At 44.4% G+C, this 22028-nt stretch overlaps 1 long non-coding RNA gene across 1 annotated transcript in view; it reads right to left on the bottom strand.

Moving 5' to 3' along the window:
- Positions 1 to 22028, bottom strand: part of LOC144824912 (uncharacterized) — a 97819-nt gene that overhangs the window by 16015 nt on the left and 59776 nt on the right. Inside the window, exon 2 of the long non-coding RNA XR_013609175.1 lies at positions 2534 to 2581. This is a non-coding gene — a long non-coding RNA (uncharacterized LOC144824912). The remainder of the gene's footprint in view (positions 1 to 2533; positions 2582 to 22028) is intronic.

Consider the following 22028-nt stretch of genomic DNA (forward strand, 5'->3'; position numbering starts at 1 on the left):
ATTCCTATCAGTAAGCCAGCTACTTTAGTGCTGACAAAGCCACTCAAGAGATATTACGGCATTTTTACTGGCCTGGTATCCTGGTTCGGATAAAAAGGTATAGTTAGGAGTCTGAGATTTGTTAAAGGAAAAATCCCTAACATCCACCCGAGTTCTGTTACAATGCTTACCAATAATAGGAACCCCAAACGAAAGAGTGGGGATGAATCTCAGTGGGCCCCTACCCGAGTCTTCTAAAGTACATTAGTGTGCTTTGGTACTAGTTGACTATGCCACTTAATACCACGAGGCCAATCACTTACATAATCCTACTACAACAATGATAGTTCAACACCAAGAGGAGACCTTATCTTGTGTAGGATTTCTCAAAGAAATTCTAACAGGCCAAGGGGACCCCTTTCGTTTCACGCCTGATTAAGTAAATTTGTAAACAACTAAACATATACCATATCAAAACCTCTGTCTACCACCCACAACCAAATGGGTTGGCAGAGCAATATAATGGGTTCCTCGATCTTATCTTTTTAGCTAGGAATAGCAAGAACTGGGACCAGTTACTTCCTTTAGTCCTTTTTGTACTACAGGGACAAGTCCAGAGTAGTTTAGGGTATTCACTCTTTCAGTTGCTTTACATGTGTAAGCCCTGCAAATTACTTGAGATCACAAAATAAATGTTTGAGAAAGACATTGAGGAAGAGGTGGCTGGTCTTCAAGACTACAAGAATCAATTACAGACCTGCAAAGGGAAGTTACAGGAATTTTCCCAACATAATTTAGAGAGTAGTAAGTAAAGACAGAAACACATATACAACAAAGGAAAAACATGGGCAATCTACCAAGTAGGAGACTGGGTTCTGGTTCTGTTACCCACATCTGTGAAAAAAATTGAATCAAAGTGGAAGGGCCCTTTCGGATAACTGTGAAAATTGGCAAAGTTACATATAACCTGAGAATAAAACAGGGTAAGGAGCAAATTTACCACATAAATCTGTGGAAGAAATGGTTGGGGACGCCACCCTCCCCCCAAGAGGTACAGACCACTGTCCTGGTGACTAAAGTACCTAATACACTAGATCAACTCACCCTCAATGAAACATTGTTGGATGTACAAAAGAAAGAACACCTGCAGGGGTTACAACTTTTCACTTCTTTTATTTCTGATCTTTCTGTAAAGACTTTTTTGGCTGAGCATTCTATTCTCACCCAAATGGGGGTTGCTATCATACAAAATCCTACTGGAATTCCGACTGCCCGACGATAAGCTATACAAAATGAGGTGGAGCAAATGTTACAGAGGGATGTTATTGAGCCTTCCCAGAGCAACTGGTAATCCCAGATCATACTTGTACCTAAACCTGATGGAAGTATATGCGTCTTCATAGACTTTAGGGTGGTTAATAACATCTACAAATTCGATGAGTATCCCCTTCCCCGACTTGGCAATTGAATTCAGAAGCATGATATATCACCAAGACAGACCTTACTAAAGGGTACTGGCACGTTCCCCTTAAAAAAGATGACCGAGACAAAACGGCCTTCTCCACTCCTTATGGGTTATTTCAATTTACAGGACTGCCCTTTGGGCTGCACATAGTTCCAGCCACATTCCAGTGGCTTGTGAACCAGGTCCTAGGGGATCAACAAGAGTACACACCCACTTACCTGGATGACCTTGTCATCTTTAGCAAAATTTGGGAAGATCACCTGCTCCACTTTCTTTTAGTTCTTAAAGAGCTAGAGAAGGCCAATTTAGACATCAATGCCAAGAAGTCCTGAGTAGGTTATAGAAAAGTGCGATATCTGGGCTATGTGTTGGGAAATTGGACTATCAAGCCTGAAGCTGAGAAGGTTAGGGCCATCGCCAAAACATCTTTTCCTGAAAATAAGAAAGAAGCTGGGGCCTTTTACAGTCTTTTAGGGTATTACAGTAGGTTTATACCTCCCTACTCAGAGATAGACAGCCCTTTAACTGACCTGCTAAATTAAAACCAACTGCAACTTCCAACAACGTACTAACGAGGTTATAGACCCCTTTAAGCAATTGAAACTGATTATAACCTCTAGTCTTGTGTTGAATTTCCCCAATTTTGACAATGCATTTATTCTCCAAACTGACGCCTCCAGCTTGGGAATTGGGGTGGTTCTTTCTCAATGTAATGACAAAAGAGTGAAGTTGCCTGTCTTATTCATCAGCCGTAAGCTGTTTCCTAGGGAACAGAGATATCCTGTGATTGAGAAAGAATGCCTTGCTATCAAGTGGGCCACAGAAACGTTACATTATTGTCTGGAGAGTAAGCCCTTTATACTGTATACTGACCACGCATCCTTGGCCTGGGTGAGTGGAAAAATGGGATCCCCTGGATTTTGAGGTGGTTCCTCACCCTACAACCTTTCCAGTTCAAAGTCCGCCACAGGCAGGGGAGGAACAATACCATTGCTGAATATCTTCCCTGGTTCCCTCTATTCTACATTCGGGAAAATGCAGGGGTGCGGATGTATCATAATGGGGGATACAATGAGGAGGAAGAATTACCTGATTCTTCTCTATGGTGACCGTCTACAATCTATGCTGTAACTGGAGCTGAAAGACAAAAGATCATTTTTACATTACAGGCCTTCAATCAGAACAATAGCATCAAGGCGGACAAGGTCAGGTGTCAGGTTCAGACATAAATGGAAGTGCTGACATATTCAGGGGCAGATACAGTAAGGAGGAGTCCTAGGCCGAAATCGGACGCATGACTCAGGTGGCGCAGTGAGTCGGGAGAGAAACAAGCCTGGCTGATGACCCTGAAGTGTGAGGAGCCCTCACTGCAGGAACCGGATTTCATTACGGCAGAAAATACTATGGCACATAAACTGATGAGTGTATTTTTATCAGCTGATAGAATTTTCTCCTCCTTTGTTTAATCATAATCCAGAGAACACTCTCACAGTGCAGGGGTGTTGGAAGGATTCTACTAAGCGACAGAAACGAATTTTCTGGTTCATTTCAGAGGTAGCATTGCTAAGCTGAAATTCAGAATACAGAATTTCCCTCAACGTAACCCCTTCTACACCTGCAGACGTAAAACAGCGGGTCGTTGTTGGTCATTTCTTCATGTAACAACACAAGAGTGAGTTTGCACATACAAAGGATTTAAAAGTGCAGTTGGTATATGAAACAAAAAGCGGCATGCATTAGTAAACACTCTGCATAAGATGCCATTAGGAAAGGAGATGTAAGTAAAATAACGAATATTACATTAAAATGCAAATGGCAACTATATATATATGTAGCCCTTGGTACACCCTACAAAGGATCTGATGACGCTTTATACAGTTCAAGTTATAGAATTTGGGGTTTATTTATGAGCCATTTGCGCTGCATTTGAATCAGTTTTTGCGACACTGCAGTGGTGTAAAAAATTCACCACGTTGCGCCATATTTACAAAGTGATGCATCTAAGCAGATGCATCACTTTGTAAGACCCTGCATTGCATTACACCGTAGTCAGGTATAATGTATACAGGGTGGGCGTTCTCCAGCAAACAACGGTTGTGGAAGTGACGCAGTGAAATCTATGAGATTTCACTACGACACTTCTAGGACACCACTGCGTCAAAATCTTATGCCTGCCTCACAGCAGGCGTAAGACTGATGCAGTCAATTTCACATGGGGCTTGCCCCATGTGAAAGGACACATTGTTGGAGTTGCTTCTGTTTTCAGACACACCCCAGTGATACGTCAGGAAAATGTACCTATCTGTTAACTCCTTATGACATGGAGCGACGTAGAGTAAATACAGCGCATCCATTGTGTCGCAAGGAGGGCTCACTGAAAAGTGTTCCATTGCTGTTTTCACGCAGCGATGCAACACTTTTCATAAATGAGACCCTTTGCAAGAGAAGTTGACACTCGTCCATCTTGGAACAATGAAAGCAGAGTTGTCCCCAACAAGAATAAACCATGTGTCCTACCTGTTACACAAACATTTCTGAAGCAATTGGTTTAACTCATTAAACTAATGTAAGGCCTTGAGAGGCTAAGTGCAAACTAGAGTGCAGATTAAAGGATTACACAATGTTGTCTCCAACATCTAGGCCACTCTGTTGCCTTTAATTTTTAATAAATAAAAAATATACATTTAAACGCTATATCTTGAATGACTGACAAGATATATTATGTAGAAAGTTTGATTGGATTTTTTATTTATGTGTTACTGAATTCTGATAGAAAAAAGCATTATGACAACTTCTGGTATCACTAAATTGCTTCCATAGAGATTTTCTGCCAATCTGACCATTGTTGCGTTGCTTTAATATCTGCAGTAACAACCCATCGGCATCACAGCTGACAGGCAGCAGTGACCAGCGCGGAGATTTGATTGCCTGAGCACCACTGCTGAAAGGGGTCTTGACACCCTAAGTGCTCATCACTTGAAATAGTGACAGCCGCAGACAATGAGACGCTTCCGCACTGCCGTCGATGCGCATTAATCACCACTCATCACAAAGGCTGGGATTTTTTCTTTTGATTTTCTAGTAATGCTTGGGCAGCTCCTTAGATTAGATCAGGTATAGGCAGTGAACTCGTCATCAGAGATATTGCAAGGTTTTTAGCCACCATAAGCGAAGTAGTACCTTCTCAGGTTTAAAAGTAAGGTTTGCTGCCTGTGCCACCCGCGGAACTCCTAGGCAACTATCTAATGTCACTTGGCCCTAGAAACGGTCATTATCTGTACCCTGAAGATGATGATGGTGCCCTCCGTTCTGGTATCCAATAGAGCCTCTTCTGTTTCTGGCAGGTATGTGTTTGAGGAAGCCAGTCAGTCAATATCTTTATTTCGGTTTAAAAGGCCATAAAAGCGCAAGATACATTTATAAATACAAAATATATAAAAAAACAATTAAAAATACAAAGCTTATAAAAGAGAGAATGAAGATTCGACTTAATATATTATAGTAAAACCAGGATAAAATATGTTAAAAAGTACACAGCAGCATTAGGGGGACACCTTTTTCTCTGATACCTTGAGACTGCAAAGACAATGGATTGACTTTTATTGATTCTTAGTATTCTTAAAGGCGATGCTGTAATTCCTCAGACCTAAATTATAACAGAGTGGCAAAATCCATGTATTCCTTGGACCATGATAGGTTGGACAATGTAGAAGCAGAATTATGACGAGACCATCAGGCATATAGTGTACATTCAGACATCCCCTGGTTCTTAGTCAAAAGCGTTTTGTTTACTGAGGTTTAACAAACCATGAATACATTGAGGGATACATAGAAACTGAAAGATCTGGAAAGGTAAACATGTCTATCTAAAAAAGCAAGGAGTCGCCTTAAGAATCATACTAGACTCAAATGAAAGGTCCTCCTAAGGTCAAGAGCAGCTTAACACATAGTAGAGTTAGGGGGCGAATGCGGTGGTGAAGTTTGGAATTCCAAAATAATTGGGTTATTCAGTGTGGACAGCCATGGGTCAATGTTTGATTCCACACTGTTTTTTCTATTTGAGCAAATCCAGGGCAGCCAGGGTTTCTTGGTTTGTTTTAATCGCATGGAACGCTCCATTATTACACAGTGCCACCCCTCTTTTTCAGTTGGTCATTAAATGACCTCAAATACTGGTCGTGCCTGAACAGCACCTTTACTTTTGCTCTTACTTTCAAAAATGTCTTCGCAAAAATATCAAACTTTCCCTTTCCATCGCAGAGTGCTGAGCCACCTGGCTGTGGCTAGTGGAGCCCTGCACTCGTCCAAGAGATAGCTGGTAGTGACTTCCATCAACACGAGAGATCCTTATCCTGTATCTTAACCTAGCTTGATTGCACAGTATTGTGTGTAACTAGAGTCAAGAGGTATGAAAAGTTTAAACTTTAGCCATGAAGTTGGGAATCCTTCCCTTTTGAAAAGGCAGTCGAAGCTCTCTGACTTCACTCAGGCGAGAAGCAACCATTTCGGGCAACAATTTTACTGCAGCCAGATATTCTCGCAATGCAGGGCGGGACGTCTGGTTAGAGGGGGATTGCTCTCTATTTTTCTCTGCTGCCACACATGGCCCTCCTCAATAGTGAATGACAAGAGTGAAGTGCAGCGCCATACACTTTCCACCAGCAAGAAGCCCCAGCCTGAAAAGTAACACTTCCTATTGGTGGGAAATGTAGCAGAGAATCGGGTGTTAGAATAAAGTGAGCATGTGGAGGAGGACTAGGCCTTGAATCTCACTGGTAACATATTTCTGCTGTGGCACTTGGCCCCACTGTATCGCATCCATGGCAGGCCTTTCTTCAGACAGCGCCCTGGGCAAAACTAAACCTTCCGCCCCTCCTGGTCTTGCTCCACCCGTTCCCCATCCACACCTTTCCATGGGTGATCCTAGTGGGATGCCCTTTTGTGCTCACTGGTCACGTTCTGCTGAGTATCTCAGACAAGGCACCGGCCTGTGAACAGCCATTTTACCCTTCCTCCTCTCACCCGAATCACGTACTCAGCTTTACATTTGGAGCTGAGAGTCGAAGTGGCGAGGGGTTGGGAGTGAGGAGGAAGGCGGAGTGAGGACAAAGGGAATCAATCGAAGCGAGGCTAAGGAAAGGAAAGAAAACACAATGTTATAGACAGCCAGAAGCAGACACAAACGGTGCCGGTGGCCTGGAATGAAAGCATTTACAAGGCAGCTCGGAAGGTCAGCTACATGTGCGCCGCTCTAAATCAGTTTATTTCTTTAACATATTGCCAGTTTGTGAAGTTTCAAAGCTGAACATGTTTAAAAAATACATTGAATTGCAAAACATACCGTTTTGTAAGTGAGTACAGCATCATTTATACCACCTTATGCATCCGATTCACAACGGTACAGTTAGGCCAAAAGTCTAACTTTACTACTTTTCAGTATTCACAAAAGTAAACTTGGACCAAAAGTCGCGGTAACTTACCTTTGTGAATACCTAAAAAGTAGTACAGTTAGACCTTTGGGCTAACTTTACCTTTGTGAATCAGGCCCTAGGTGTCTAGAGTTGAAAGCGCTGATCCTGCACATTAATAAATACGTATTTGAGGTTTTTTTTTTTTCAAAAATGTTATTAGTTTTGCAAAGAAGCATATAAAAAGTTAAATAAATCAAAAAGTGATACAATGAATCAAAGACGAAATACAAGATATCAATTAAAAAATACAAATATGACTCTTACATTCATTCAAGAATTTCATATATGAATTGTAAAAGAGATAAAAAAGAAAAAACTGATATCTAGATGCCAAAATAGAAATCAAAGGTATCACTTTTGATAAATACAAGGGAATTAGAGGAAGAGAAACGAGAAAAGAGAGAAAGAGAGAAAGCGAAAAGCAGAAAGAAAGGGAGGAGAAAAAAGGAAGAAATGGGAGCGGGGGAAGAAGGAAAGAAGGAAAGAAGGATCTCCTGTAGTACCACAAAAAAGGAGGGAATAACAATACTCATATTCTCACGAAGACGCCACAAACGGATATTGCTCCAACAACCCCTTTGAAGCCAAATCCATATATTCATCAAGAGCTCCCCAAACCTTACTAGAAATAGAAGGGGAGAGATGAGCCTCTTCAACTGAGTTATGAGCTCCACGTAAAAAGGACACCCATGCCCACCAAGTATGGTAGGAGACGGAGTTAAATGATTTCCATTCCATAAGGATCATTTTAACCGCTATAGGCAATAGTAGGTCTAGTAGTTGCAAGTCTAAAGAATCTAGAGGTAATGGAATAGGTGAAGCCCAAGGGCCCAGCAAAACCATAATAAAGGAGCGCTGAAATTGAATAAAAAAAATAACATAAGATGTTTATGGACCAAATCTCAAAAAGGCTGGAGTAAAGTACACTCGAAGAACATATGAGGATAATTTCCTGTAGCCAAACCACAGCTCCAACATCGATCATCATCTTTAAGACCAAGAGAATGTAAACGTGCCGGAGTACAATGCAAAAGATTAAGAGAGAAAAATTTCGATTGAATTAAAGAAAGGGCAATTTTATTACGAAGAGAAAGCTTCCCAATCAACTGCCAAGTATCTGAGGAGATATGCGCAGTAAGAGCATGATCAAAATGATGTATCCATTTCTGTTGAGTAACTGTAGTTAAGGCAGGAGGGTTGGAAGACAAAGATTTATAGATTCTAGAAGCAACATGGCCAGATCTAAGCCACAATTGTAATAGAGCAACTGTAGGAGAAACTGGATCAAAACGAAGCTTAGCGAGAGCCACTTTAATTTTTAAAAAGGTATACAAATCTAAATTAGAAAGAGAAAATTGTTGTTGTAAAGACGAAAAAGGTAACGGATCCTTATTCGAATCATAAAGGTGATGAACCAATGTAACGCCTTTATTAGCCCAATAAGTCATTAAGCTAGGATCAATAGTAAGTTTTATTTTAGGATTGCGACATAAAGAGGACCACCTAGATTTATGAATTGGTATAGAAACTTTCCTATCAATAGTTTTCACCGCTGCAATGGTGTCCAAAATAATGGAGCGAGAAAATGGAATAGACAATGTGGATGTGGTTAAAAAAGAGGAGAGGTAACTGGGAAGAAAGCTCCTGTTCGATGAATACCCACGATGGCGTATGGGGAGTATCTGAAGAGAACCAAAGGGCACCTTGAGAAGCTAAAAAAGACACTTGATATTTCTCCCAGTCAGGGAAATTGCAACCACCCATATCGTAAGGTTTCCTCAATGCTCCATAAGCAATTCTAGCTCTTTTTTCGCTCCAGAGGAACTTCGAGGTAAGAGAATCAATTTCATGAAAAAAAAGAAGACGATAGCCTAGGAGGAAGCATAGAAGAGACAAAATTAATAATGGGCGTTATCTTCATTTTTAAAGTTTGAAGGCGTTCCCACCAGGAAATATATTTAGGAGACCTTGTATCTAAAAGTTGACGAACTTAGAGTAAGTTTTGAGCCTCATTATAGGCTACAGATAGGCTACAGTATCATAAATAGTGCTACGAAACCAAATCCCTAAATATTTAATTTGTTTCGATTGCCATTTAAAACCAGCATTCCCCATATGAGCTGGAAAACAGTAAGCATTAAGTGGGAACATTCCCGTTTTATCTTTATTGAGAGAGTAACCAGAAACACTCGAAAAAAGGTTAATAGTATCCGAAATAGCAGGAATGGCAGAAACGATATCATCAGAGAAAATAGGTACATCATCTGCATAGGCAGCAGTCTTTATGCAGTGCGAACCAAAATTAAAACCTTTAATATCTTGATGAAGATTAATTAACCTCAAAAGGGGATCAATCGATAACAAAAACAAAAGAGGTGATAAGGCACCCCTGTCTAGTCCCTTGACAAAGATCAAAAAAGGAGGATGTAGCACCATTAACTCTAATATTCGCTCTCAGACGTACATATAAGGACATAACCATATTATCAAATGAATCACCAAGATTATGTGCATACAGTACTGCATGTAAAAAAGGCCAGGAAACCTTGTCAAAAGCCTTTTCGGCATCAAGGGCCAGAGCAGCAGCTGGAAGAGTGGATCATTTTGCCTTCCCAATAATGTAGCAAAAAGTACGAATATTGTCTCTAGCTAATCTTCCCTTGACAAAACCCGTCTGAGATGGATGGATAAGTAGTGGCATAATTGATTCCAAACGTTTGGCCAAGATTTTAGCAAAAATATTTGCCTCCATATTGAGGAGGGATATGGGGCGAAGATTTTTAGGGTCTGAATGATCTTTGCCATCCTTTGGTATCACCACAATAGTAGCATCCGCAGCGGAACCCGAAACCGCACCTGATGTTATAAAAGTATCAAACACAGTTTTAAGACGAGGGACAACAGAATTAAGAAAAGTTTTGCAGAACATGATGGGAAAACCATCAGGTCCCGGAGCTTTATCAGAACGTGTAGATTTGATTGCATGTATAATCTCTTCAGGAGTGATCGGACCTCCCAACTTCACACCATCAGCATCCGAAACCGTCTGAATAGGAAGTGTCTTTAAAAATTGTTCACATTGTTCAAAAGAAGATGGATTAAGAGGAGTATACAACTTACTATAAAAATCACGGAAAACCTCAAGTATCTCCTTAGTTTGAAATTTCTTGGCACCAGAACTATCAGTAATAGAGGATATCTGAGACGATCTAAGATTAGATTCCAGAAATTTTAAGGTCGCCGCCAATATCTTACCTGCACGATTTTTTAGAAGTAAACGTTTGGATTTCTGAGCTTGAACCCCAATGTGCGCTCTTTTAGTGACAATAGTGTTGTAGGAATGTATCAAATGTTTAATAGATTGTAGTAGTTGTTTATCCTTAGAATTTCGATAGAGAGATTCTTGTCTCTAATATCATCAGCCAAATCTGTAAGCTGTTTCTTAACATCAGCATTTCTCTTTGCCATACATTTAATAATTTGTGCTCTCAGCGTACATTTAAAAGCATCCCACAAGACTATTGGAGAGCCAACCGAGCCCTCATTGTCAGAAAAGTAATTATCAATCCCTTCATTCAATGCTGCAACCTGCGTCTGATCATGCAGAATCTCTGTGTTTAACCTCCAAGTACGAGGCTCTTTCTTATCAGTGAGATTGAGGAGAGAAAAGGATACCGCAGCATGATCAGAAACAAGAATAGGATAGATGTAAGGAGACGACGAAAAGAGACAAAATAGTATCCAGTGTAGTGCTAGCATCTTTCTGAGATAACTCCTGAGTAGGAGAGGTTTGTTTAGATCTCTTAAGATTGCCTTTCAAGTCTTTGGCGTTGGGAGAGAGGCCCATGTTGTCAGCCATGAGAAGAGTTGGAGAGACGTCACCCTGCAAACGGGATATCCTGACCAGTAGAATATGCAGGGTAGGGCCAAAAATTAAATAAGTTGCAGAATAGAACACAACTTAATGTCAGCACTAAGACAGAGTAGTGAGAAAAAGGTCAGCAGGCACTTTAGAAAAAAATAACAGCAGCATTGTACTCCAAAAAACATATTCCGCCATTTTGTGAGGACCAACACAGCGTAATTCCACAGGACTGATAGGTAGCACTTTATTGAAGCTCCAAAAGTCTTCTTAGGACAAAGGAAGGTCTCCGTCAGATAGACCCATGTACCACAATCATAGAAATCACTTCACAAAGGTTGCCAAGTACTCATTGAATGAAAAATGCAGCAATTGAAGAAAAATATCATCTCCAGACCAAATAAATGGCTAAAAAACAAGTGCCACAAGGGAAGCCATACTGGAAATATCTGCGCACCAGACAAAGGGAACAGAAAAAAGGAGAGACAGACCGCTCACCTTCTATGTACGTAGTACCATTGTGGAGAAGCCGATCGTATGTGGGGACCAAAATAGTAGACTTCACAGCAGGTTCATAACTGCAATATAAACTGCTTCTCAGTGATAGCCAGGCGCTAAATTCATAAAGAGCACCACTACAAAGGATGGTAGCAAAGGGTTGCAGGAGCGCTACAGTGTCTGAAGAAGAAACACGAGCGCCATCACCTCAGCACAAAATGGCGGCCACCTGTGAAAGTCCTGAGGAGGATGGCTTCGTAGTCAAAGGACACCTAAACCGGAGAGCGGGAGCAGCGAAAAAAAGCTCAGACTGCTCACCGCATCGTCTGGCACCGATATCCCCGTTTCTGCGAAGGTTTCGCTCAGGTTAGGGGTCGTTATCAGCCCCGCCGGCCTCTGTCACCCCGGAGCTCAAGCGCGACCCGCCATCTTGCAGCGGCACGCAAGCCACGCCCCCAATACGTGAGGTTTAAGGTAAGTCAGTTCATTTGGATCCAAGACCTATCTCTTTCTTTTCTTTTTCATAGGCCCATTGGCACACTGCAGACTTGAGTGTGTAAAGTGACAAACATGTAGGAGGCATGAGGGAGACAGAGCTCCAGAAGACAGCCATATTCAACAGACGTGGCAGGGAAGTGAAAATAAAGTAATCTTGTAACATGTAATAAACGATTTAGAGTGGAATACAACATGTACCCAACATGAATAAAGAAGCCGTGACATCGACTTCCCAAGGGTCAACATCAATTTTGAATTTCATCATCTGAGGCAAAAGACAGCCATTAAAGAGTGGAAATAGCAGCATGTTAGTTTGATTAAAAAAAAGGAAATAAAATGGAAAATGTAGAACAGATTTAAAAGGAATAGTTTATAGAGTCAGCAAGCCATATGAGTCAGAAAAAATGAAATATGTGCAGTGACACAGTGTCTAAAACAAAATTAGACTTGAATTTTATCAACAACGCGAATGTGATGCATACTTTTTGTCTGCAAAGATTTTCAAAGTTCCAATTTTTTTCCTTGCAATATAATTTCTCCTTCTGCGTTGCAAACATTTTCTATGCATTCTCAAACAATGTTCACATAATTGCAGTGTAATTTTCTCTCACTACAATTCAACCATGGACAATTGTATCCAGATTCCTTTTCTGCAAGCTTACCTTCGCCAATGTACATAGGGGCATATTCACAAGGAGCTATCGCCGATTTAACTGCACGTTATCGCAGCCAAAGTTGTGATAAATTTACCCCATCATTCACAAGCAGTTGGTAACAGCCCACAGCACCAGTTTTCCTGCGATAGCAGCCGCAAAAAACATCGCCACAGAAGACCCCCACAACCATCACTAATGAGATGCAGAGTAGGCGTTCCTGTGACAAAACCCGCGACAACACTACACTACACCTCAACATTCACAACAACCAGCCAGATCGGTGATAAGAACACGAAACACATGATAAGGCGCAATAGCAGCAGGAAATTTACACCTGCTCTGACTTGGTGTAAAGTCGGACGGCAGCCTGCACCACAATAGGGAGCCCAGCCCAGAGCATCATCGGAAGGGCAACAGATACCATGGAGCAACTGAACATGCAGCACGGACACCCAAGAGGGCCACAACACCCAACCGGCACCCCCGCCCACCTCCCCCCAGACCACCACAGAGGCAGAGACAAAGACAGCAGCCCCCCAGGAAACGCACCTGCCTCAAAGGCACAACATCTGACAATGTCACTGTCCACTACAGGCTGAAAGGAACAACCATCATATGCATCCTGGCCGTCATCGCCCAACAGGCCTACGGCACCAACACAGCGGACAACCAACATCCCACCCCACACTAAGCTGCTGGCTGTGCAGCACCTGTTGGCCCCTGGCACACCCCAACCAACACACACTAGAGTCGGTGGAATCTCACAGCCAGCCACATCCAAGACCCCCACACCTATCCTGGACATCACCATCACCCTGGTACCCCAGTCCCTGTACGGCCAACACAATGCGCAGGAACCGCTGGAGACCAAGCATAGCCATAGCCGGATGCACACACGTGTTGGGGGCAATCCACTGCACACATGTCCCACATGTACCCCCTGGTGAAACAGCACACAATCAGTGCAACAGGAAGCACACGTCACACATCAATGTGCAGGCAGCATCAGAACACAGTGGGACCTACACCAATGTCGCCTCCAAATACACAGCCTGTGTGCATGATCCCTTCACCCTCCGACAGTCCAACAGCAACCAGCCTTCCCAGGATGGCACCATGGGAAATGCACAGCCCCTTGACAAGTTTCCAATTAACACCCAATCATCTCAGCTCCACAACCATGCAATCCACACATCTGGCAATGCACACATCACAAGTCCACAACCAACATGCACAACAACATGCCCACCCACCAGATATGATGGAACAACTCACAATGGTAACCTAGTCAAGCCGTGAACATGACCAATCAATGGCATGGCACCTCAGCCACACAATAGACCAATGTGGGGAGAGGAGGCAAGCAGGCCTGTGTGACGGATGCAGTAGAATCATGATTTGGAAAGTACACAATGCCAAGATTGGCGGCGAAGTGCTGGACAGACCGCAGTATGCAGAACACACCCATATCCACGGCGAAATACACGTCTGGTGAATGGAGTATAGTGGACCGTGGACGCAACCATGTCACCCCAGCCAGTGGGGGTCCTTGCAAAAAGGTTGCCTGTTATGCCCCCCGTAAGCGTGAGCAGAGTTGGATGGGGTGTGAATAAAAAGCACATAGCCCTGGGTGTTGTCCTCTTCCAGAACGCTCAACGTCTCTGCCAGGGTGGCGCCTCCCACCCCGCCACAAGGCTAACGCTGTCCTCATTAGCGGAGTTTCCTGGGATCCTGTGCGCCTGCCATACCCCGGCCTGCTGGACCACAAACCCATGAGGCCTACCCTACGCAGCCAGGCCACACTGATCAGCATCCAATACCGGTGTGTGTTAAGGAGTGCCCACCATGTGCCTGTGTAAGCTCCAAGCCCAAGGCCCACGACCCGGCCAGCCTTTCAGACCACCGCTGTCCACCTGACGCTGGCCCACATTACTCCTTCCTCGTTTACATATTCTGCCAGCGATCTCTGTGGTGCAGTGGGTCCCATATGTGAGACTGTGTCCTGGCTCCTGAATGGCAGTGACCCCAAATCCGGGACAGCGGCCACAGCACCAGACCCCCCTGATCAGTGAGGCATAGTCCCATATGCACAACTTGCGACGCATGCTGCCACAGACCCTGTCCATCGCCAGCCGGTGACACATGCTGTCACAAACCCTCTGCCTTTAAAGGGATGCTCACTTTGTGGATGGGAGGGTTTTATTAAGGAAACTGGGCAGTTTTTGAAGAAGTTGGTGGGGTGTAACTTAGGTTATGGTGATGCTCCCAATTCTTAGAGCAAAGCGCAACTCTGCAACCTACTTCTTAGCAATCAGTCTCTGAAAAAACACGCTCTCAATATCCACGACCTACTAGTGGATATATCCCCGGATTTCCTATTCCTAACTGAGACATGGTTGAGCAAGACTTCAAACCCCACCTTTGCCTCGGCTACCCCGATGGGGTGCCAAATCATCAGGAAAGACCGTCTGGCAGGCACAGGGGGTGGCATTGCTATTATTTTTAATGACCATTGCTCCTACACTATAATACCCTCGGGGAAGTCGAGGGAGCGGAATGCCTCGGCTTCCACTTGGTGGTGTCTCTCCATCAATCCATAGCGGGCATTCTAATGTACAGACCCCGGGGCCAGCTGGGAGGTTTCCAGCCTCAATTGGTGACAAAGTTTAACCATTTGTCTTGAAACGCAAACATTGTCTGATTTTGGGTGATTTTAATTTACATATGGATGCACCGTAAGATGCATACTCAAACAGACTACAAGAGTCACTGGAGACGCTAGATTTGGCTCCTTATGTCCATGCCCCCACCAATGGAAAAGGCCACACCTTAGATCAGATCTTTTCTACGGCCGAACTAGGTATGAGCCAACCACTTCCACTTGTATGGTCTGACCACGTCCTTCTGGAGTTTTCATTTGAGAAGGTATCTAATCCTCCCAAGGCCTCCGGAAATCTAGAAGCATTAATTTCAGACCCTTTTGCTTAATTACACCTGAGGCACTACTTAAGGCCATTAATAAGCATCCGATCTCTCTTGGTGGGGACATTGAGGTGGATGTCGAGGATCTGGATAACTGGCTCCCGCTTCAGGTGGGGGTACTTGCTCCTCCTGACTCACATTCTGGAAAGGCGGTTAGGTCTTCTGCCCCTTGGTTTACCACTGCCCTTAAAGAAAGTAAGAGGTCGTGCAAAAACCTCGAAAGGACCTGGTGCAAAAATTTAGACCCCAATGATAAAACAATTTACAAACAGGCATTAAAAGCCTATTTTAAACAAGTTCTCGAGGCGAAAAAATCTTTTCTATCCGCCAAAATCGAACTTGCATCGAACAAAAATAAGGACATTTTTAAAATAGTTAGTGATTTCTCCACCCCTGCAGTGGTAGCTAAGCCATTTACTCCTACTAAGGCATGGACGAGTCGCATGGCCTTATACTTTCATGACAGGATTGTAAGCATCCAGGAGTCCTTTCTGACTACTCCTCTGGTGCAGAGTGATAAGGGTGCGCCAAACTCCTCACAAATACAAGTTATACCTTCTTTTGAACAGTTTCCAATGATCTCAATGGAAAAAACTCTAGAAATCATGAAAGGCCTTAAATTCGGCTCACCCTCAGATCCTTGCCCATCCCCTACTCTTGCATCAATCACAGATATTATTAATCGAGCAGTCAACCAGATCCTGAATCTCTCCCTGAAGATGGGTCAGGTCCCTGACAGGTGGAAGAGAGCCAAAATGTTGCCTCTATTAAAAAAATCAACTCTGGATTCTGATCTAGCCTCTAACTACAGGCCTATATCTCTGCTCTTCACCTGCAACAAAGACACAGATTTCAAGGGAGACATGATTAACAGCTGTCTAACAGAAGTATTCTCCCTGGCTCCAGCACAACCAGCTTAAATGTAGTCTTGGTAAATCGGAGATCATCTTCGGTGCCACTAAGTCTGTTCCCCGACATTCATGGACACTCTCTGGTCGTACAGTGGTGGCATCTGAGCCTATGGACTAGGGGGCAGTTTTCATCCCCATGTAACTGATACGGAATTGGTGGTGGCAACAAGGCTGTCGTATTTTACTCCTCCATTTGCTGGACCCGGACAAAATCAAACCTTTCCACGTCTTGCTCTGGAGGACACCTTCCACTGTCCCCCGAAACACTCCGAAACTTACACCTCGGGCATTGATGGTTACCCACTCAGGTCGCATGGCTCATCTGACTGCACCGCAAGTCATCGTCCGGTGGCTGGGTGCCTGTGCCAGCCGCAGTGCATCCAGGGCCACTAACTCTGTACTGTTCCTGTCCGGGACCCCTTCTCAGGACATAGGCTGGCCCCTGGGGCATATGCCTTGGGGTCATCAACGCCATGACTCTGTGGCCTAGCGCTGTATGCAACCTCCAGGCCCAAATGCATCCCACCAGTGCTCACACACCAAAGCGAGTCCAGACCGGCCCGGACGACGCATCACCGCAGGAGGCACACGCGACCACAGCAAGGACCACCTCCACACGCCATCTACCAGAGTTGAAGCGGTGGTGCTGACCGACTTCGGGGTTGCTCAGGCCTGTTGTGGATGCCATCATCGGCCTGATTCCCTGCACAGCACTCCAGGTGCCAGTGACTCAGTGCACCGCAAGCCACTCTCCGTTGCTGATTGTGTTTTGTGCTGTGGAGCGGTTGCGCAGGTATGAGACCTCAAACAGTGTTGGGGCCCTGAGACGTTGATGGGGAAGATGGTGCAGGTCTGACACACCCCACTGCATCTGCATCACAAATATATTGAAGGGACACAATCCAAGACTTTTTCTGCACATGAGCGCGTTCATCTCTAGTGTCCACAGTCCAGTGCACTGCAACTCACGGACACTTCTGTTTGCATGTTGGCTGTCCTCTGGACTTTATCCGGCTCACCTTATGTTGCTCAGCAGTTGACTCTGTATTGCATGTGTTTTCTGTTTCCGTTGCACTGGTGTCCAATGTTCAAGTGGTTGCCAACACCAGACATTCCGTGCAGTTTCGCTTACACTCACCCCACACACATCCAGCACAGGCGTCACTGTACATGTGGCCCTGCCAATAAAGGGGCCGGGCGCATGTGCCCGTATTCAGTTCAACATGATCTCTGCTTGTGTCCCTGTGGTCTTGTAGTATGCATGTGGGCCCTGGGCCCTATGACTTTACATTGTGTTGTGTACATTGGATGCAGACATGTCACTAGAGGCAGCGGGTTGGGGCTTGGATATGTAGCTTTGTCATCACCCACTCAGTTCATGAGGGGAGTGGCCAGGGCTTTTGTACACACAGCCAACATGGCTGTGTGAATGCTATTTGCGCGCCCCTGGGCGTGGTTCTGTGCTGTGAATGTCCATCTGCATGAGTCTCTATGGCAGTGTGGATTTCCTTAGTGGGGTGTGGGTGGGCCCTGAAGGGTGATAGACCCCTACGTATGTGTCCTGGTTCGCATTCCATGGGTTCAGTCCCCACCCACACCTGTTGGGCCACCTCCTTTTGGCGTGCTGACACATGTAATTGGAGTGCCATGTGTGGGTGGGTGAAGTGTCACGAGCCAGCTGTGCTTGTGGGTGCTTCCTGCTGTGTGGTTTGTTACAGTCTCAGTGTTCCCCCCTGAGTTGCTTGGCAGGCCAGGTCCTGGTGGGTTGTGTGACATGTCCATGGGCTGTTGTAGTGTGTCGGTGTCAACGGTGTGGTGGTCCTTTCCGGCATCACTGATGTGTTGTGTTCTGTGCTCTTCTGGAGGTGTTGTGTGCCCCCTGCGATGTGAAGGGGAGGTGCATGTGGGATTTGTGTTGACATATGTGTTGGGGCATTGTGCTTCATTGCATGCTGACTGCATGGCAATGTACATTGTGACTGTTTGGGGGTGCTGGATTCTTCTGCGGGACAGTGTGCATTTGGACTACATGACGGATGTGAGGTCGTACACGTATATTTCCATTTCCCTGTTTCCGGTACTGTCAGATGTAGTGTGCATGTTTGTGTGCATGTGCGGAGCCAGTTGTGTCCTCTGTTCTGCAGATTCGGCTATGCGCATTGTTCCACATTGTCGTCAATGTGGGTGTGCTGTTTGTGCTATGTGTGTACTGCAGTGTGCCAGGGGGATCTGGGACATGATTGTGGGTGTGCAGTGTGCTACGCCTTGTTGTGCATATATGCCATTGTTCCCATCTCCCCGTCCCCAAAGTCCCTGTTCATTGGACTCCCTGTTGATGATGTGTCAGGTCCTATCGTGCTGGCTCCGTACTCCCTACTCCTTGCACCATCTCCACACTGATCACTGTGGCCTGGGTTTCCTCCAACTCCTCCTGTGGCGCTGGACTGCCACCTCCTGTCGCTATTGCTACCTTCCTGTTGGCAGCAGGTTGGTGCCTGGTTTAGGTGGTCACATCTATTGGCCTCCTGGACTGGCCTCCTTGGCACTCGGACTGCAATCCAGGTGGTCTGCTAGTGTGTCAGGTGCTGCTAGCTCCGTGACGCTGGTTTTGTTTTCCTGAGGTCTGTGTCCAGTCTTCCTCTCCCTCTTCTCCTTGGCCTTCCCTGACCCTGTTCTTCCTTGCTGGTAGTCTGTGAGGGTTGTGGGGTTCGAGTTGGCCTCTGCGCTGGGTCAGGGTGCATCCATGATGCTACGTGCTTTGGCTTGTTTCTGGTGTATATTTCCTGAGGTATTCATGGTGCATTGTCCCGCCAGACGCGTGAGATTTGCAGGCCTGTGGCTGATTTTTGCTACTTTGTGTAGCACGTTTTGCCTCATCGCATGTTTTTTAGCATTCGCGTATCCTATTTTAGCGGCGTGGCATTGATTTTCACACGGACATTTGCTGTGTTATCTGGTGTCTATCGCATGCTACCGCCGCATTGTAAATTCCATGTTGCCATTGTTCTATTTTCCTGCGATGGGCTGTGATGTTGAAAGTTGCATTAGCCTACTCTTGCGGTAGTTATCACACGTTCTTGTAAATGTACCCCATAGTTTTATTTTCTTGTTGTAATGTGTAAACACTCTAACCTGTGCGAATCACTTCTCCAGGAAGAGCTACAGTGGCACTGCACTTTACATGTAGAACAGGACCATTGACAGCATGGCGAGGGACTTTAAACTGCATCCAGAAAATATAAAACTATTACTGGGGACCATGGAAGTTTTAGAGCAGAGGTTCCATCAAAGAAAGCTCTTGATTCCTCAGTGGCCACCATGGGTTTTACTCTATACCTCTAAAAAAGTGTGGTTCCAACTCCCTCTCTAGACCCATCCTCCGCCAACATCATACCTGGTACAATCACTGATGCTGGTATTGTAGCTACTATAACAGAGATATTTATAATATTGTCTGAGCCTTTAACATGGATGACTTTGTTCTTCATGATGTCACTCATGTTATATTGGTTTTTCCTTGTATTGATCCTGCAGGAACAGAATATCATGATGGATTACATGCTCTGCTGCACCAATCTGTGAGATTCTAGTCTAGGAAAGACTGGCTCAAGTACTCCGACTCCAAAATTCAACAAAATAATGACAATCAGGGTTGGGTAGCAGTGACACCTAGTATCCAACACCATTAGACAGTCAGTAGTTAGCAAAAAAAGCTATTGTTACTTGTTCAACTGTATACAATTCCCTTTGACAGGAAGAGGTGGGCAATTTCATGGTGTCTAACAAGATAATGTATTAGTACCTGGTCAAATATAGAATTGTGTAAAACAAATATGTTTTTAATGGATTTTTTTTAGTTAAAAAGGAGTGTAACTGACTAGTTACAAAACAAATACTGATGTTTTAGTCAGTAATGAATGCTTAAACAACTAATGCCTGTTATGTGTCTGTAATATACATAAAAGGAATATTGATGCCAATACTCAGACTCACCTGCTGAGTTTGAGAGAGAGAGAAGGGGAGAGGTGTATTATTCTGCTGCATATAATGCACCACGTGCTATGTATGTGAGGGGAGCTTCTTTTATAATTCCCATGCTGAATCTCTTCTCTAAATAAGTGAAACTTGCACTGCTACTGTGGTTCCATGTATGTGAGGGAAGCACAAACTACTATTGCCTTTCTTGGACTAGCTGGTACTGTGAAGGGAAGCTGACACTGCTGCAGCTCAGAATGTCCATGCTGCGCTGTACTTGCTCTGCACCAGTGGTGGCTCCTAAGGCAGAAGAGCTTCTCCCCACGGCTTAAAAGGAAAAATAAAATGATAATTATGTATCATTATTAAAATCTTATTTTCCGTTTTTCAGTCAGTGTTGGGGCACAGCGGGGCTCGCCAGAGCAGGGGAGGAGTGCACATCACTCCTTAAGTTGTGGAAGAAAAAACCCTCTTTAGGGTTCACTGATACACCTGGTCCTTAAACCAACAAAGAAGAAATTGGCACGGAAGCTGTAATATCAAAAATAAATATTTAATGGCCTCACATGAGGGAGACTGCGTCATACAGTACCCTCAGGCCACTGTAGGAGACAGTCTAAGGAGTAAAGAGAACAGGGACATTATATAAGCATTTGTTACATAGTCAGCATAAAACCAAGGGGAGGTCCTGGCACATACAAGCGTACTTACTGACTAATATGGGTATATAAATCTTGCTTGCTCAACCAAGTGGGAGGAGAGACATTTCTCCTTACTTCAGTAAGAATAGCCTGACAGTTGTAGAGTAAGAGCAGGTGCATTCTACCAGCTAGGCCTTTCTGAGCATGTGCACGGCTCTGGAAGAGGGAGAAAGCACATGGCGAGCACAGGGCTAACTAAAATGGCTGCCAAGAATAAAATGGCTTTTAGCTCAAGCGAACAGCGATTCCTGCAATCTTTAACAAAGTGTGCATGAACTGTTTGTTTTGCCCAAGAACTTTGCATGTTCCTACCAGGCTATGTTACACAGCCTGGTCAGGAACATGCAGTGGCTCAGTGTTCCAGTCTGAGCACTAATTCACGGAGTTGCAGCATTGTGATTGGCTCAGGGGAGCCTGTCTGCCCGGGTGAGTTCTGCTTCTGCTGGGACAGGAAGAGAACGGGAACGGAGAACGGAGGAGAGGCGCTGGCTGACCATTTAAGGTAAGTTGTTTTTTAAAATGTATTTCCTCTCCCTCCTCCTTTCTCCCACCCACCACCCCCATCTGGTAACAGCCACTGCTGGCTCTGCATATGTTAGAAAATCTGATAACATAGAGATAAAGGGCCTTGGCAGGATCGGGAAGGTGCTATCCTTAAGGCTATATGAGTAAATGTGCCTCTAAAAATAAGATTCAAACAACATTTAAAAAAAAACAACAATTAATAAGCCTAGAGACTCAAACAGGAGTGAAATCAGTAAATTATGAAGGCATATCCTAACTATTAAAAATGGTACTGAGGGTAGCAATAATACAGTCTGGAAATCAGTCAAACTGCATGATAAACCAGTCATAGAGAATTAGCAGCAGGAACAAAATCTGTAAATACTCTAAATCCAGAATAAGCAGCAAATCAAATAAAAGCCATGCAGCATATCTAGAAGCTTGGGGCGAAACTCTCACTCACCCCAGACTCTTGTCCTACTATAGATGCTTTAGTTATGGAGACTAACGGAAATTACACAGTGAG

This window comes from Lissotriton helveticus, chromosome 3_1 (assembly GCF_964261635.1).
Source record: "Lissotriton helveticus chromosome 3_1, aLisHel1.1, whole genome shotgun sequence".
In the NCBI taxonomy this organism is placed as follows: Eukaryota; Metazoa; Chordata; class Amphibia; order Caudata; family Salamandridae; genus Lissotriton; species Lissotriton helveticus.